Genomic DNA, 18197 nt, shown 5'->3' with positions numbered 1-18197 from the left:
GCCTGTCATGTGCCTTTTACTGAGGAGTGGCTTCCATCTGGCCACTCTACCATAAAGGCCTGTTTGGTGGAGTGCTGCAGAGATGGCTGTCCTTCTGGAAGTTTCTCCCATCTCCACAGAGGACCTATGGAGCTCTGTCATATTGACCATCGGGTTCTTGGTCGCCTCCCTTCTCCCCCTCTTCCATTTAGGAATGATGGAGACCACTGTGGTCTTGGGAACCTTCAATGCTGCAGAAATGTTTTGGTACCCTTCCCCAGATCTGTGCCTCGACACAATCCTGTCTTGGAGCTCTACTGACAATTCCTTCGACCTCATGGCTTGGTTTTTGCTCTGACATGCACTGTCAGCTGTGGGACCTTATATAGACAGGTGTGTGCCTTTCCAAATCATATCCAATCAATTGCATTTACCACAGGTGGACTCTTAAGTTGTAGAAACATCTCAAGGATGATCAATGGAAACAGGATGCACCGGAGCTCAATTTTGAGTCTCGTAGCAATGGGTCTGAATACTTACTTAAATAAGGTCTGGAAATGTATTCAAAATAACACATTTAAATACATTTCTAAACCTGTTTTTGCTCTGTCTTCATGGGGTGTGTAGATTGATGAGGGAAAAATATAATTGAATTAATTTTAGAATAAGGCTGTAACATAACAAAAAGTGGAAAAAGTCCAGATTTGATTTTAACCAGGATTCAGACTTTGTTGATGCTACCATACATCATGTGTTTGCACTTTGTATCCTCAATGACACTGGTTTCACCCTCAGTCTGTAGCTTGATTTACTTACAGTAAATAGGCTATATAAGGGAGCTTCTGAACAATAACAACATAGAGAGGTACAGAGGGAATCGTCCAGTTTGTCTCTTGCTGACTATCGCCAATCAGCTGAGAAATGGTGTGATCGGATGATCTATAGATTCCTTTGAATGTTTGTATCCTGCGCACAAACAGGGACTGTGTCCTGATTCTCTACCCTTATTGTGCACTTGACCACTTCCCATTAAAAGGAAATGACTGATGTGAAGACGTGGTGGAAACTCCCTATGGCCCATGCTTACACCAATCAAATGCTATTTACGGTAAATATGTGCGGAGTGCATAAGTGTACACATCCCAGAGAGTTGGATGAAGGAAGGCTAATAATATTTCTCAGTGGGAACAGTGTTGTTTGGTTATTAAAGATACTGTACAATGCCTTCAGAAGTATTCATACGCCTTGACTTTTTCCATATTTTGTTTTTATAAAATATAAAATTGATAACATTTTGATTTTGTGTCACTGGCCTACACACAATACACCATTTCATGTCAAAGTGGAATTATGTTTTTAGAAATGTTTACAAATTAATACAAAATTAAACGCTAAAACAAATAAGTATTTAACCCCTTTGTTATGGCAAGCCTAAATAAGTTCTGGAGTAAAAATGTCCTTAACAAGTGTCATAATATGTTGCATGTACTCACCTTTGTTTGCAATAATAGTGTTTAACATGATTTAACATCTCTGTACCCCACACATAAACTCAGCAAAAAAAGAAACATCCTCTCACTGTCAACTGCATTTATTTTCAGCAAACTTAACATGTGTAAATATTAGTATGAACATAACAAGCTTCAACAACTGAGACATAAAGTGAACAAGTTCCACAGACATGTGACTAACAGAAATTGAATAATGTGTCCCTGAACAAAGGGGGTGTGAAAAGTACCAGTCAGTATTAATACTGCAGTGCATCTCCTCCTCATGGACTGCACCAGATTTGCCTGTTCTTGCTGTGAGATGTTACCCCGCTCTTCCACCAAGGCACCTGCATGTTCCCGGACATTTCTTGGGGGAATGGCCCTAACCCTCACCCTCCGATCCAACAGGTCCCAGACGTGCTCAATGGGATTGAGATCTGGGCTCTTCGCTGGCCATGGCAGAACACTAACATTCCTGTCTTGCAGGAAATCACACACAGAACGAGTGGCATTGTCATGTCAGGATGAGCCTGCAGGAAGGGTACCACATGATGGAGGAGGATGTCTTCCCTGTAACGCACGGCTTTGAGATGGCCTGCAATGACAACAAGTTCTGTCCGGTGATGCTGTGACACACCGCCCCAGACCATGATGGACCCTCCACCTCCAAATCCGCTCCAGAGTACAGGCCTCGGTGTAACGCTCATTTCTTCGACGATAAACGCGAATCCGACCATCATCCCTGGTCAGACAAAGATGCGACTCGTCAGTGAAGAGCACTTTTTGCCAGTCCTGTCTGGTCCAGTGACTGTGTGTTTGTGCCCATAGGCAATGTTTGTTGCTGGTGATGTCTGGTGAGGACCTGCCTTACAACAGGCCTACAAGCCCTCAGTCCAGCCTCTCTCAGCCTATTACGGATAGTATGAGCACTGATGGAGGGATTGTGCTTTCCTAGTGTAACTCGGGTAGTTGTTGTTACCTGCTGGACAGGTACAGGATGGCGTGATATTTGGATGTACAGATCCTGTGCAGGTGTTGTTACACCTGATCTGCCATTGCGAGGACAATCAGCTGTCTGTCCTGTCTCCCTGTAGCGCTGTCTTAGCTGTCTCACGTTACAGACATTGCAATTTATTGCCCTGGCCACATCTGCATGCCTCCTTGCAAGACCCTGGGCATCTTTCTTTTGGTGTTTTTCAGAGTCAGTAGAAAGGCCTCTTTAGTGTCCTAAGTTTTCATAACTGTGACCTTAATTGCCTACCATCTATAAGCTGTTAGTATCTTAACTGCCGTTCCACAGGTGCATGTTCATTAATTGTTTATGGTTCATTGAACAAGCATGGGAAACCGTGTTTAAACCCTTTACAATGAAGATCTGTGAAGATATTAGGATTTTTAACTCTTTGTCCTGAATACAAAGCATTATGTTTGGGACAAATTCAACACATCACTGAGTACCACTCTTCAAATTTTCAAGCATGGTGGTGATTGCATCATGTTATGGGTCATCGGCAAGGACTAGGGAGTAAAAAAATAAATAAATGGAATAGAGCACAGGTAAAATCCTAACTGGTAACCTGGTTCAGTCTGCTTTCCAACAGACACTGGGAGACAAATTCACATTTCGTCAGGACAATAACCTAAAACACAGGGTCAAATATACACTGGAATTGCTTATCAAGACGACATTGAATGCTACTGATTGGCCTAGGAACATTTTACACAGCAATTTTAGTTTTAATACTCCATGGCAAGACTTGAAAATGACTGTCTAGCAATGATTAACAACCAACTTGACAGAGCATGAAGAATTGTACAATGTATATTTAGTATTGTACAATCCAGGTGTGCAAAGCTCTTAGATTTACACAGAAAAACTCACAGCTGTCATCGCTGTCAAAGGTGATTCTAAAATGTATTGACTCGGGTGTGAATACTTATGTAAATGAGTGTTATTTCATTTTCAATAAATTTGCAACAATTTCCAACAACATGTTTTCACTTTTCCATTATGGGGTGTTGTGTGTAGATGGGTGAGACAAAAAGTAGATTTAATACATTTTGAATTCAGGCTGTAACACAACAAAATGTGGAATAAGTCAAGGGGTATGAATACTTTCTGACGGCACGGTGCCTGACCGCTCACTTTAGCATGCCAATGTGGCAGCAGCCAACTGACCAAAGTGCCCTGCTGAGGACAGAGAAAGGGCACAGCCTGTCCCAGAGCACGACTGGGACCCAAACAAAAGCAGTGCCATGTGTTTCAGCCAACTGTAATTCTCACAGTGAGAGGGTTTTCATGTTCTGATGTTTCATGAAACTGTTGATGATTAGTGGTGACATCCTGGTGATGTTTTTCCACCATTTTAATTTATGTAATCCTATAACTAACCAAGATCTATCCACCACAGCAGACGTTTGTCATCATGTTTGATACAGCTGAAATTGTGTATGAGTGATTGTGACGTTTAAGCGTTACTGAATGTGTCAGATCATGACTCTTAGTGAGATTCGTCTCCCGGGTGTGAAGGTGCTCCAGAGTGGTATACTACGAAGCAAGCTAGATCTACTTACGATTTTATAAAGCTAGCCAGCTTCAGTTAACTTCACATTCCAGGTCAGGCTTCGTCTGTACTACGCCGGTGGATATTGCTCGTCTGCCTGCTGATAACTCTAGCAGGCTTGTAACTGTGCGTGTATGTCGCACATGGTTAGTCGAACACCAGACTTTTATTTGAGACAATGCTGAAACAGGAATCCAGTGCCACATTTTAGTTGGTGCCAAAATTTGAACCAACGAAAAGTTATCTTGCAAATTCAGCAGGCTAAGTTGTGAAATAGGCTTTTAGATGTGGCGTCTTTATTTAATTATTTATCGTTAAATGCAGTCTTTAAAAAATCTTTTTTATTTATTTAACTAGGCAAGTCAGCTAAGAAAAAAATATTATTTACAATGCCTACACCGGCCAAAGCTGGACGACGCTGGGCCAATTGTGCGCCGCCCTATGGGACTCCCTATCACGGTCGGTTGTGATACAGCCTGGAATCGAACCAGGGTGTCTGTAGTGACGCCTCTAGCACTGAGATGCAGTGCCTTAGACTGCTGCGCCACTCGGGAGTGCTTATCATTGCAAAAACACTTTCCTACTTCTATCCCTACTTCCTCTGTGGAACAGCTTGTTGCGTTGTGGTCATAGACCTAATCAATAGGAGGGTTTTGCAACCTCTAACCCTGGAAAGTTGACTGTTAAACTCATGGGTACACTAGCAATGGCTGCCAGTCTCAACTTGAATGGGAACTGCCATCTATGGATTATACACTGAGTGTACAATACATTAGGACCACCTTCCTAATATTAAGTTTTGCCCTCCAGACAACCTCAATTCGTCAGGGTATGGACTCTACAAGGTGTCAAGCTTTCCTCAGGGATGCTGGCCCATGTTGACTCCAATGCTTCCCACAATCAAGTTGGCTGGATGTCCTTTGGGTGTTGCACCTTTCTTGACTCTACAAGGTGTCCAGCTTTCCTCAGGGATGCTGGCCCATGTTGACTCCAATGCTTACCACAGTCAAGTTGGCTGGATGTCCTTTGGGTTGCTGGTAAAAACCCAGCAACGTTGCAGTTCTTGACACACTCAAACTGGTGCGCCTGGCATCTACTCCCATACCAAGTTCATAGGCGCTTAAATATTTTGCCTTGCCTATTCACCCTCTGAATGGCACACATACACAATCCATGTCTCAAGGCTTAAAAATCCTTCTTTAACCTGTCTCCTCCCCTTCATCTACACTGATTTGAAGTGGATTAAACAAGTGACAAATAATAATACCGTTCACCTGGTCAGTCTGTCATGGAAAGAGTTCATAATGCTTTGTACGCGCAGTGTATGTCTGGTTGGTTGCAGCTGTCAGTTTGTACATTTCAAAATACAATCGCGTGAAAAACTTAGTTTGTAAAGCAAATGCTGTGATCGATATTTTAACATAAAAAAAAACATTTCTCACAGAACTTCAAATTTAAGGGGATTATGATGCAATCTTTGCGAGGGAGAGGGTATCCTATTTCATTGGTCCTCAACTTGTGGCTCAGACACATTTCAAGATAAATAGAGTTAGCCCTGAGTTAGCCCTGAGTTAGCCGGGCTCAGACACATTTCAGGATAAATAGAGTTAGCCGGGCCCGGAGCAGGTTAGTTCTGAAGGATTCATTGCCATAAAATGTACCTAGCTAAAAGGTGAGCAACTTTCATGGTAACGGTTATCCAAAGTTGCCTTGCTAACTCCAGAAACTTGATTCGTAGTATAGGGCTCATGCAGGGTTACTGAGGTGAATGTGGCACACCTTCGATGGATTAGCCTATTCTGTCCAGGCACGCCGAAAGGGAAAAACAAGACACTCCCTTCATGGAATTGTTTGCAGAAACACAGCTTAGGTGGTTCCAAAACAATGTTGGAATGTCTTGGGAGCATGCATAAAACACCACACTTGATATTATATTTGAGATTGTCCTCTTTCCCAGGCTTTTCAATCACTGTCATAAAAAATGGCTTGAATATCCCATATCGCATTGAAAGGCTGTATAGTGTATCTGTAATCGGAGGAGTGTTTTTTTTTTGCAGACAGGTGATATGACTGTGCGCGTTCATCTACAGTCTCCACAGACATACTGTACACTGACAGTGTGTTAGTCAGTCCCAGAGGAGGGAATATATCAAGGCTGGTTTGTTTCATTACAACGGTGATGGTGGCCATGTTATTTACTAGGATCCTGGCAGGCAGCAGGCTGGGTGAATGAGACTGAGGGAGAGCTGTCCATAGCTGTCTGGCTATGGACAGGGGAATGTGAGTCTGTCTGACCACTGACCAGTTTGTATCAGCCAGCCACTGAGCCTCTGCAGAATGTGCAGGCAGCCTGAGATAGCCAGACCAGCCCAGGGTGGTGACTGCTGGTAAACACTGGTTCCCTCTCTGAGGCAGTCCAACCCTGCTCTGTGTGTCTCTATGACGTGGACATAGTCCTTTTTCTAGAGGAGACAGGGGTTTTGCTTAATCTATAGAATAGCTCATGGTTTGTTGATTGCTGACAAATGGCTCCAGTGCCTTTTGATATCATGGGATACATTTCAATGTAATTACCTTTTTGTATGTCCACATACTAGTGTAGGCTAGACCACCAGTTAGAAGAGAATGTTGCAAAAGTTATTAAACAGGAAGCCCTTCTTTTTGTGTACGACCACTAATAAATGCTTCGTTGCACAGTATGCGCAGACAAGGTTGCTCTCTGGTGGCCTAGTTAGTTGTCAATTATACCCTGTATTAGAGGTTGACCGATTATGATTTTAACGCCGATACCGATTATTGGAGGACCAAAAAATCCGATACCGATTAACCGGCCTATTTAAAAAAAAAATATATATTTTTGTAATAATGACAATTACAACAATACTGAATGAACACTTATTTTAACTCAATACAATACATCAATAAAATAAATTTAGCCTCAAGTAAATAATGAAACATGTTCAATATAGTTTAAATAATGCATAAACAAAGTGTTGGAGAAGAAAGTAAAAGTGCAATATGTGCTATGTAAGAAAGCTAACATTTCAGTTCCTTGCTCAGAACAAGAGAACATGAGTCTTCAATATTAACATGAGTCTTCAATATTGCCAGGTAAGAAGTTTTAGGTTGTAGTTATTATCGGAATTATAGGACTATTTCCCTCTATACCATTTGTGTTTCATTAACCTTTGACTATTGGATGTTCTTACAGGCACTTTAGTATTGTCAGTGTAACAGTATAGCTTCCATCCCTCTAGTTAGTGCGCGCTAACTAGCTAGCCATTTCACTTCGGTTACACCAGCCTCATCTCGGGAGTTGATAGGCTTGAAGTCATAAACAGCGCAATGCTTGACGCACAACGAAGAGCTGCTGGCAAAACGCACAAAAGTGCTTTTTTAATGAATGTTTATGTGCCTGCTTCTGCCTACCACCGCTCAGTCAGATACTTGTATGCTTGTATGCTCTGTCAGATTATATTCAACGCAGAACACACTAGATAATATCTAGTAATATCATCAACCATGCGTAGTTAACTAGTGATTATGGTTGATAGTTTTTATAAGATAAGTTTAATGCTAGCTAGCAACTTACCTTGGCTTACTGCATTCGCGTAACAGGCAGTCTCCTTGTGGAGTGCAACGAGAGAGGCAGGTCGTTATTGCGTTGGGCTAGTTAACTGTAAGGTTGCTAGATTGCATCCCCCGAGCTGACAAGGTGAAAATCTGTCGTTGTGCCACTGAACAAGGCAGTTAACCCACCATTCCTAGGCCGTCATTTAAAATAAGAATGTGTCTTAACTGACTTGCCTAGTTAAATAAAGGTATATATATATATATATATATAAATAAAAAAATCGGTGCCCAAAAATATAGATTTCCGATTTGTTATGAAAACTTGAAATCGTCCCTAATTAATTGGCCATTCCGATTAATCGGTCGACCTCTACCCTGTATGTGTTGTGATCGAATTATACTGTATTTTTCAACAGCCTAATGAATGTGACTTTGTACATCTAGAGGGCTTTGCAGAGAGAGAAAGAGAAGCATCTAGAATATTCTGGTAGCAGGAAAAACCCTTTTTTATTCCTTTACTTGGCAACTATCTGAGAAAATTAACATGAGTGTGAATGCTGCTGGGTATTATCTGGGCAAAGGTCTGTCATCCACAGAAACACTAGCATGCTGTTTACTGATTGGAGTGGATGGAGGCTTCATGCCAAATGGCACCATATTCCCTATTTGGTGCACTACTTTTGACCAGTGCCCATAGGGCTTTGGTCAAAAGTAGTGCACTATATAGGGTGCCATTTGGGACAAACACAAAATTACTTACTAGGGCTGGGATGATACCAGTGTCGCGATACTCTGTAGGAAACAAAACACAAAGGGAATTTAACTTCCACAGGCAAACAGTCCTAATGTTGGAAAGAAACATCATTATGTTGTCATCCAGAATCACATTTATTTATTTTCCAAGTTATAGCACCCACTATTTTATGTAAAGAAGGTTTTTAAAGGTCCAATGATTTTGATCTGCTTCTTGAACATTTTGGGTGAAAAATAGCCCATTACTGGTGTCCCCCCTACTTGCTGAGTAGCCCCCCTACTTACTGAGTAACCCCCTACTTACTGAGTAACCCCCTACTTACTGAGTAACCCCCTACTTACTGAGTAGCCCACTACTTCCTGTCGCCCACTGAGTAGCCCACTACTTACTGAGTTGCCCACTACTTACTGAGTAGCCCACTACTTACTGAGTAGCCCACTACTTACTGAGTAGCCCACTACTTACTCAGTAGCCCACAACTTACTCAGTAGCCCACTACTTACTGAGTAGCCCACTGAGTAGCCCACTACTTATTGTAGCCCACTGAGTAGCCCACTACTTACTGTAGCCCACTGAGTAGCCCACTACTTACTCAGTAGCCCACTACTTACTCAGTAGCCCACTACTTACTGAGTAGCCCACTACTTACTGAGTAGCCCACTACTTACTGTAGCCCACTGAGTAGCCCACTACTTACTCAGTAGCCCACTACTTACTGAGTAGCCCCTTACTTACTGTAGCCCCCTTACTTACTGAGTAGCCCCCTATAGTAATTATTGAGTAGCCCCCTACAGATTTACATTACATTACATTTAAGTCATTTAGCAGACGCTCTTATCCAGAGCGACTTACAAATTGGTGCATTCACCTTATGACATCCAGTGGAACAGCCACTTTACAATAGTGCATCTAAATCTTTTAAGGGGGGTGAGAAGGATTACTTTATCCTATCCTAGGTATTCCTTAAAGAGGTGGGGTTTCAGGTGTCTCCGGAAGGTGGTGATTGACTCCGCTGTCCTGGCGTCGTGAGGGAGTTTGTTCCACCATTGGGGGGCCAGAGCAGCGAACAGTTTTGACTGGGCTGTACAGTACATACTGAGTAGACCACTACTTATTGTGGCCCACTGAGGAGCCCCCCTACTTACTGAGGAGCCCCCCTACTTACTGAGGAGCTCCATTTGCTTACTGAGTAGCCCACTACTTACCTTGTAGTCAGTATAGTGGAGTACTCTACATTTACATTGAGTCAAATGGGTGAGGTACACCCATCTAGAATGATCCCGAAGGTGCTAGGTCTCAAACAAAGGAACTGTCCCTTTGTAGACATTTAAAATATTGTAATTTTTCTGATTTTATTTTTCTATTTTTACGTTAACATCCATCAGAATCAGATGCAGTGTTTCTTGACAGAGGACAGAGAAGAAACATCAACAACCATTCAGAACTTCCCTCACCATACAGCATCTATATAATGTGGTGTATAATTACAGGGTTAGATCAACTAATGTTAATACTGCCAAAGAGGGACAGAATTACAGCTATGGATGGAAAGAAACTCTGTCTGTGTATGAAATTTGAAATGATTAAATTAAATAAATGGTAATGGCTATGATTAGCCCAAAGTGATTAACCACTTGAATCACGATCTAAGTCAAAACATCAGTGGTGGTTGGTTGGAAATGTAGTCTTAAAGCCACCTAATAGAAAGGATGACCTCAGAAGCAGATGTGTGTGTGTGTGTGTGTGTGTGTGTGTGTGTGTGTGTGTGTGTGTGTGTGTGTGTGTGTGTGTGTGTGTGTGTGTGTGTGTGTGTGTGTGTGTGTGTGTGTGTGTGTGTGTGTGTGTGTGTGTGTGTGTCAGACTGGACGGGATGGGATGGTAATGTGATCTGTTCTTGGAGAGGAAAGCCCTCATCACTGCCTTGATGGGTAAGTATTCTGGGAAAATTATAGGACATGAACTCTGCCTCTCTCTGTCTGGTGGATGGAAGGCAAAGGCAGGACGACAGCCATTGTAGCGCAATGTACAGTATGTTATGTACAGTAGGCCTAGTCTGTGAAATGATTAATTGTTGCTGATAGTATTGTAGCTCAATATACTTTAGACTGTAAAATGATTAATTGTCCATGATAGATATACGTTATGGTGTGTGATTTCAACCTCTTACAAAATAGTTCCTGCTTAGTGAAACCCAATATGAACAGATGGATGATCCATGTCACTAAGGGTATTGATCTTTCCCTCAGCAGAGTCAATCGAGCAGGAAATGGTTCAGACTCACAACACAACTGCCCTTGATTCTGGTTATAATACTGAATACACTGCATGGACTATCATCAGCTGTCTGTTTTGAACTGGCTGTTGTAAATATCCACATTCCTTCCCATTGTCTCATTTTAAAAGCCTAGTAGAAGTGTGTTATGTCAGTGAGGCCGTCCTTTTCAGTGATGGTCGTCAGTGGCATATGAATAAAAATAATCTTGAAACTATTGGGATAAAAGCTTTATATTATCAGTGCACATCTGCTACCTTAATGTTATCCTCTCCAGGTGTTGTCCTAAGCTTCGGTTTGTAAACTCTCTTCATGAAACAGGGCTGTGCATGATGAGAACAATGAAATGACGCTGAGGAACACACACAGAAGCCTGTGGGAACATTGCATTTGGAACTATCAGCTATCCTATATCACACAGACATGCAAACATACGCACACACACACACACACACACACACAACCTCTCTAAGATATCTCTCCCGTGATCCAACATTCGCACTCACTCGGAACTCCACTTGGAACAGAAAGAAAGCTGAGAGCAGTGGGAGGAGCCCAGCTCTGACTCTCTCCAATAGAAATACGGCTGGTCACTGGGGGGGTGTGGCAGGCCCGGGGAGGAGGGCTGGCTGACAGAAGCGGCAGCAGGAGCCAACATCTGTGTGTTTGTGTGTCTCTGTCCATAGTCTCAGACCAGTCTGGACTGGCTGCCTCTGTGCTCTGTGTAGCCAGTTCGACAGATTGTTTCACTGTGGAGACTTTACGGGATTGGAGTGAGACTTTTCTTGGATAGATTGATAGATCCCAGTGAGACAGTTCTGTGTGATGGATAGTTTGTGACTGATCGGGAGATCTTTTGGGAGCAGACAAGGGTCCTGTAGCCTACAGTACGAGGCTATCTATCAGCAGGGAGAGGAGTTGGCTCGACTCTACAGCTACGTGACCACGCTTCACTGACTCAACCATTGGATGTCATAATGCTATGTCCAAGCTGAAGAGGTCTGTGTCTTTTCTGGATAAGGCTGGAGCTGGATGCGTTTCTCTCCTGTTCTGTGATGGTGTGATCTCACTGCTGGAGATGTAGGAAGCCCTATATTCGGCGCCTTTCACACTTTCTAGTCTCTACTATCTCTGTCTGCCTGCCTGTATAGAGCAGAGCAGGCCTCGCTCTGTACTGTGGAGCTTGCTTAACTGCCTGGACGGGACATTATAGCATGGCTGTTTAATCATATAAGTGGATCTATTGCTGTTGGGTAAAAAGGTAAGATTGTTAACATCTTTCTAATTGAAAGAGAAACTCTTCTGGTTGTATTGTATTCTAGGCCAAACAACAAGGTAACAACAACCACTAGTAGCATAGTAATGGGTCACAGTGGAAATCTGTGGCTGCCTCTGTTTCATTATGGACAACTAACTGTTAGGGAAGTATGAGTAGTAGGCTACAGGCACAGTGGAATTTAACTCCCTCTGTATTTAGGCAGGTTTGTGCTCAGAATGTGTGTGTCGTGTGACTCAATGGAAAACAACACTCCGTCTGTCTCTATGAGGTGTAAACTGTGAACCCTGAACAGAAAAACTATTATGAATGGAATGAGACTCGCATACATGACTGCCCAGTGTGCCCAGCAAATGCGCACACACACACACACAGCTTGCATGTCAGATTGTTTATCATAAGTGCATCACTGCACTGTTGATTATTACTGTTTTTAGGACGTCTGGGTGTCATTTTGGTAGTGTTACCCCCCCCACACACACAGCCCAGAGACTCCCAGAGACACCCATCTCTGATTGGCAGCTGGGGCCCCCATGCATCCGAAAGCTTAGTCTGGAAAAACTCATTACTCACACTGGTCCCTGTTCAATCCCAGCGACTCATCCTGCTGGATTAGCACATGTAATGCAGGGCACTGAATCGGAAACAGCCCTGGCAACAAGGGAAGAGGGCGGGGGTTATCCAAGGTCCCGTGGAAGAGGATGAGCTCAGAAAATCGAATGAAATCAAATATTATTCATCACATGCTTCGTAAACAATAAATGTACACTAACAGTGAAATGCTTACTTACAGGCCCTTCCCAACAATGCAGAGAGAAAGAAAATAGAGAAATAATAGAAATGTAATAATAAATACACAATGAGTAACGACAGCTTGGCTATATACAGTTGAAGTCGGAAGTTTACATACACCTTAGCCAACTACATTTAAACTCAGTTTTTCCACAATTCCTGACATTTAATCTTAGTAAAATTCCCTGTTTTAGGTCAGTTAGGATCACCACTTTATTTTAAGAATGTGAAATGTCAGAATAATAGTAGAGATTTATTTCAGCTTTTATTTCTTTCATCACATTCCCAGTGGGTCAGAAGTTTACATACACTCAATTAGTAGGTAGCATTTCCTTTAAATTGTTTACCTTGGGTCAAATGTTTCGGGAAGCCTTCCACAAGCTTCCCACAATTAGTTGGGTGAATTTTGGCCCATTCCTCCTGAAAGAGCTGGTGTAACTGAGTCAGGTTTGTAGGCCTCCTTGCTCGCACATGCTTTTTCAGCTTTGCCCACCAATTTTCTATAGGGTTGAGGTCAGGGCTTTGTGATGGCCACTCCAATACCATGACTTTGTTGTCCTTAAACCATTGTTCATTTGGAAGACCCATTTGCTTTAACTTCCTGACTGATGTCTTGAGATGTTGCTTCACATAATTTTCCTACCTCATGATGCCATCTATTTTGTGAAGTGCACCAGTCCCTCCTGCAGCACTGCACCCCCACAACATGATGCTGCCACCTCTGTGCTTCACGGTTGGGATGGTGTTCTTCGGCTTGCAAGCCTCCCCCTTTTTCCTCCAAACATAACGATGGTCATTATGGCCAAACAGTTATACACTGCTCAAAAAAATAAAGGGAACACTAAAATAACACATCCTAGATCTGAATGAATGAAATATTTGTATTAAATACTTTTTTAAATACTTTTTTTTACATAGTTGAATGTGCTGACAACAAAATCACACAAAAATGATCAATGGAAATCAAATTTATCAACCCATGGAGGTCTGGATTTGGAGTCACACTCAAAATGAAAGTGGAAAACCACACTACAGGCTGATCCAACTTTGATGTAATGTCCTTAAAACAAGTCAAAATGAGGCTCAGTAGTGTGTGTGGCCTCCACGTGCCTGTATGACCTCCCTACAACGCCTGGGCATGCTCCTGATGAGGTGGCGGATGGTCTCCTGAGGGATCTCCTCCCAGACCTGGACTAAAGCATCCGCCAACTCAGTCTATGGTGCAACGTGGCATTGGTGGATGGAGCGAGACATGATGTCCCAGATGTGCTCAATTGGATTCAGGTCTGGGGAACGGGCGGGCCAGTCCATAGCATCAATGCCTTCCTCTTGCAGGAACTGCTGACACACTCCAGCCACATGAGGTCTAGCATTGTCTTGCATTAGGAGGAACCCAGGGCCAACCGCACCAGCATATGGTCTCACAAGGGGTCTGAGGATCTCATCTCGGTACCTAATGGCAGTCAGGCTACCTCTGGCGAGCACATGGAGGGCTGTGCGGCCCCCCAAAGAAATGCCACCCCACACCATTACTGACCCACTGCCAAACCGGTCATGCTGGAGGATGTTGCAGGCAGCAGAACGTTCTCCACGGCGTCTCCAGACTGTCACGTCTGTCACATGTGCTCAGTGTGAACCTGCTTTCATCTGTGAAGAGCACAGGGTGCCAGTGGCGAATTTTCCAATCTTGGTATTCTCTGGCAAATGTCAAACGTCCTGCACGGTGTTGGGCTGTCGGGCCCTCACCTGTGGACGTCGGGCCCTCATACCAGCCTCATGGAGTCTGTTTCTGACCGTTTCAACAGACACATGCACATTTGTGGCCTGCTGGAGGTCATTTTGCAGGGCTCTGGCAGTGCTCCTCCTGCTCCTCCTTGCACAAAGGCTGAGGTAGCGGTCCTGCTGCTGGGTTGTTGCCCTCCTACGGCCTCCTCCACGTCTTCTGATGTACTGGCCTGTCTCCTGGTAGCGCCTCCATGCTCTGGACACTACGCTGACAGACACAGCAAACCTTCTTGCCACATGTGCCATCCTGGATGAGCTGCACTACCTGAGCCACTTGTGTGGGTTGTAGACTCCGTCTCATGCTACCACTAGAGTGAAAGCACCGCCAGCATTCAAAAGTGACCAAAACATCAGCCAGGAAGCATATGAACTGAGAAGTGGTCTGTAGTCACCACCTGCAGAACCACTCCTTTATTGGGGGTGTCTTGCTAATTGCCTATAATTTCCACTTGTTGTCTATTCCATTTGCACAACAGCATGTGGAATTTATTGTCAATCAGTGTTGCTTCCTAAGTGGACAGTTTGATTTCACAGAAGTGTGATTGACTTGGAGTTACATTGTGTTGTTTAAGTGTTCCCTTTATTTTTTTGAGCAGTGTATTTTGTTTCATCAGACCAGAGAACATTTCTCCAAACAGTACGATCCTTGTCCTCATGTGCAGTTGCAAACTGTATTCTGTTTTTTTTATGGCGGTTTTGGAGCAGTGGCTTCTTCCTTGCTGAGCGGCCTTTCAGGTTACATCGATATAGGACTCTTTTTTACTGTGGATATAGATACCTTTGTACCTGTTTCCTCCAGCATCTTCACAAGGTCCTTTGCTGTTGTTCTGGGATTGATTTGCACTTTTCGCACCAAAGTACGTTCATCTCTAGGAGATGGAACGCGTCTCCTTCCTGAGCGGTAAGGCGACTGCGTGGTCCCATGGTGTTTATACTTGCGTTTTATTGTTTGTACAGATGAGTTGTACCTTCAGGCGTTTGGAAATTACTACCAAGGATGAACTAGACTTGTGTAGGTCAACAATTTTAATTTCTGATGTCTTGGCTGATTTATTTGGATTTTCCCATGATGTCAAACAGAGGCACTGAGTTTGAAGGTAGGCCTTGAAATACATCCACAGGTACACCTTCAATTGACTCAAATGATGTCAAATAGCCTATGCGAAGCTTCTAAAGCCATGACATTTTCTGGAATTTTCCAAGCTGTTTAACGCACAGTCAATTTTAGTGTATGTAAACTTCTGACTCACTGGAATGTGAAACAGTGAAATAATCTGTCTGTAAACGATTGTTGGAAAATATACTTGTGTCATGCACAAAGTAGATGTTCTAACCGACTTGGCAAAACTATAGTTAGTTAACAAGAAATTTGTGGAGTGGTTGAAAAACAAGTTTTAATGACTCCAACATAAGTCTATGTAAACTTCCGACTTCAACTGTATCTATTGCAGTGGCATTCTGTATAACATTGGGAGTTAGCTAGGATATTGCTGAACAAGAGGGTGGGATCAGGTAGGTGTGTGTGTGTGTGTGTGTGTAACTGCATTCCTGCAGGGACCAGGGACTCTCTGCCTTTTTGGTTATTTAATGAGAAGGATGGAGGAGGGCTGGAGGCATCCCCCTAGGGGCTTTAAACTATGACCCCTTTAGCATTGCCCAGGGGAAATAAGGGCAGATTAGCCTGTCGGCACCCTGCTAATATTGATCTCAGCAACTCTCTAGACCTGGAGTGCTCCACTTTGTAGTCTGAGTGATCTGATCCCAATTGCATTCTGTCAGGAGATCCCCTAAAACACCCCGACCAAAATCAATTCCAAATGGCCCCAACTCCAAACAAAATGTAACACACATGTCACAAGCTAGGCTATATGACTTGTATATCTGCGTCCCAAATGGTACTCTATTCCCAATCGGCCCTGATGAAAACAAGTATACTACATAGGGAATAGGGTACCATTTGGGATGCTGTCCTAGTTTGTTTTCATATCCTGTGAATGGGAAATTGCCCCTTACCTCAGATACAGACACACACGCGTCTCTATTTCTGTCCTTGTTTCCTTTCCTCACCCAGTGGTTCCAATGCTGGTGTCCAGATCATCTCCATTATAATGGGATCTGACAATCAGATGAGCTAGTTTTCCATCCATGCAGTGAGTGAATGTGTCACATGGTAAAATGTGCGTGTTTTATAAATCTGGTATCTACTGTTGTGCCGAACTACGAGTACTAGGTAGACACACTTTGCTTCCATTTGATTACATATTGATGCCGGTTAAATCGTTTAGTGGATTTGCTGGGTTCATTAAGTAAAAACCCAGCCCATGGTGTGATTGACTAACCTCATTGAACTGTACTAGACAGCCTGACTCTCTCTTATGTGAACCTTAAAAGTTTGTCCTGGGTTTCGCAGTGCTGCTGGATCATTGATTCCACTTAAACGTTCTGATTTCTAAGGGCCCTCATGTGCTGCGCTTAATGCTCTCACAGTACCCAGCTTATCATTCGATCCATGTTGGTGATGTTGACATGGAATCAGAGGGGTCTGAGCTTCAGATCTCTTTTCTCAGATGACAAGGATAAGACAGACAGGAGTCTGTCGGGTAGGATTGATTAGATTAACTGCAAATGTAAATCATGTATATGTATGAATCACTATCAATCAGTGCACCTCCATCACAACATAGATGAAGTGTGTAGGTGATGATAGCTAAGCACATCTTACATTTCTCCACTGAGGCAGGGCCAAAAAGACTGATGATGAAAGGAGGTAAAGCCCACACACATGATGTGTTTTATTCTCATCCGTTGGTATGGACTTCTAGCAGTGAAGTGCCTATGGTTGGATAGAGTTCAGTACATCATTGGGCTGGGAGTGCGAGCTTGGCTCTGGTTTGCCTGTCATTAGCAGACAGAGACAGACATGTGACGGGGAAGCCCCAAGGGATAGGCTGCTCTCTGTATGGGTCGCCCAGCCTAGTGAGCCTTTACTGTTAGCACGCTGCTTCACATATTTTGCATCCCAAATGGCACCCTTTTCCTTGTCTAGTACACTACTTTTGAACAGGGCCCATAGGTCAAATCAAATGTTATTGGTGGCATACACATATTTACCAGATGTTATTGCGGGTGTAGCGAAATGCTTGTGTTCCTAGCTCCAACAGTGCAGTAGTATCTAACAATACACAACAATACACACACATCTAAAGTGAAATAAGAAATGAATAAATATTAGGACGAAGGTAGGAAGTCAGTGCACTATGTTGAGAATAGGGTGCCATTTGGGATGCAAACACTGGAACGTGTTCACAGTAGTATAATGGGATTCCTGTCTGTGCTATGATCTCATCAGTTTAAGTGTATTTTTTTTAAATGGTTGGTTGATTTTCCTCTTCCAGTTTTATATTTAGGTCATAAGTTGTCTGTCCCAAATGGCACCCTGTTCCCTATGTAGTGCACTACTTTTGACCAGGGCCTATAGGGAATAGGGTGCCATTTGGGACAGAACCATAGATCGGTATTTGACTTGGCGACGTCGAGGGAAATAATAAACACGCGGGCTGAGATAGATTAGGACTTGTTTCTACATTCCACATCATCATAATAAAGATACATCTGCATGATTGCATTATATTGTCTGCTGTCTGGCTGTCATAACTTCAGGTCTTTGGCAACTCAACTTGGACTTCCTGTGCAAGGCGAAGGGGAGAACACG

General features: G+C 43.2%; 1 protein-coding gene across 5 annotated transcripts in view; it reads left to right on the top strand.

Moving 5' to 3' along the window:
• Positions 1–18197, top strand: part of LOC118362702 (disheveled-associated activator of morphogenesis 1-like) — an 81220-nt gene that overhangs the window by 10798 nt on the left and 52225 nt on the right. The window contains exon 1 of one of the 5 annotated variants that reach the window (XM_035743260.2): positions 11301–11631. The exons of 3 other annotated variants lie outside the window; for them this stretch is intronic. The gene's annotated coding sequence lies outside the window, so the exon portion shown is untranslated. Of the gene's footprint in view, positions 1–11300; positions 11894–18197 lie in introns of those variants that run through there. One more of the 5 variants, XM_035743258.2, reaches the window with a different exon arrangement.

Source organism: Oncorhynchus keta, chromosome 29, assembly GCF_023373465.1.
Source record: "Oncorhynchus keta strain PuntledgeMale-10-30-2019 chromosome 29, Oket_V2, whole genome shotgun sequence".
Taxonomy (NCBI): domain Eukaryota; kingdom Metazoa; phylum Chordata; class Actinopteri; order Salmoniformes; family Salmonidae; genus Oncorhynchus; species Oncorhynchus keta.
This window is presented reverse-complemented; position numbering and strand designations above follow the sequence as displayed.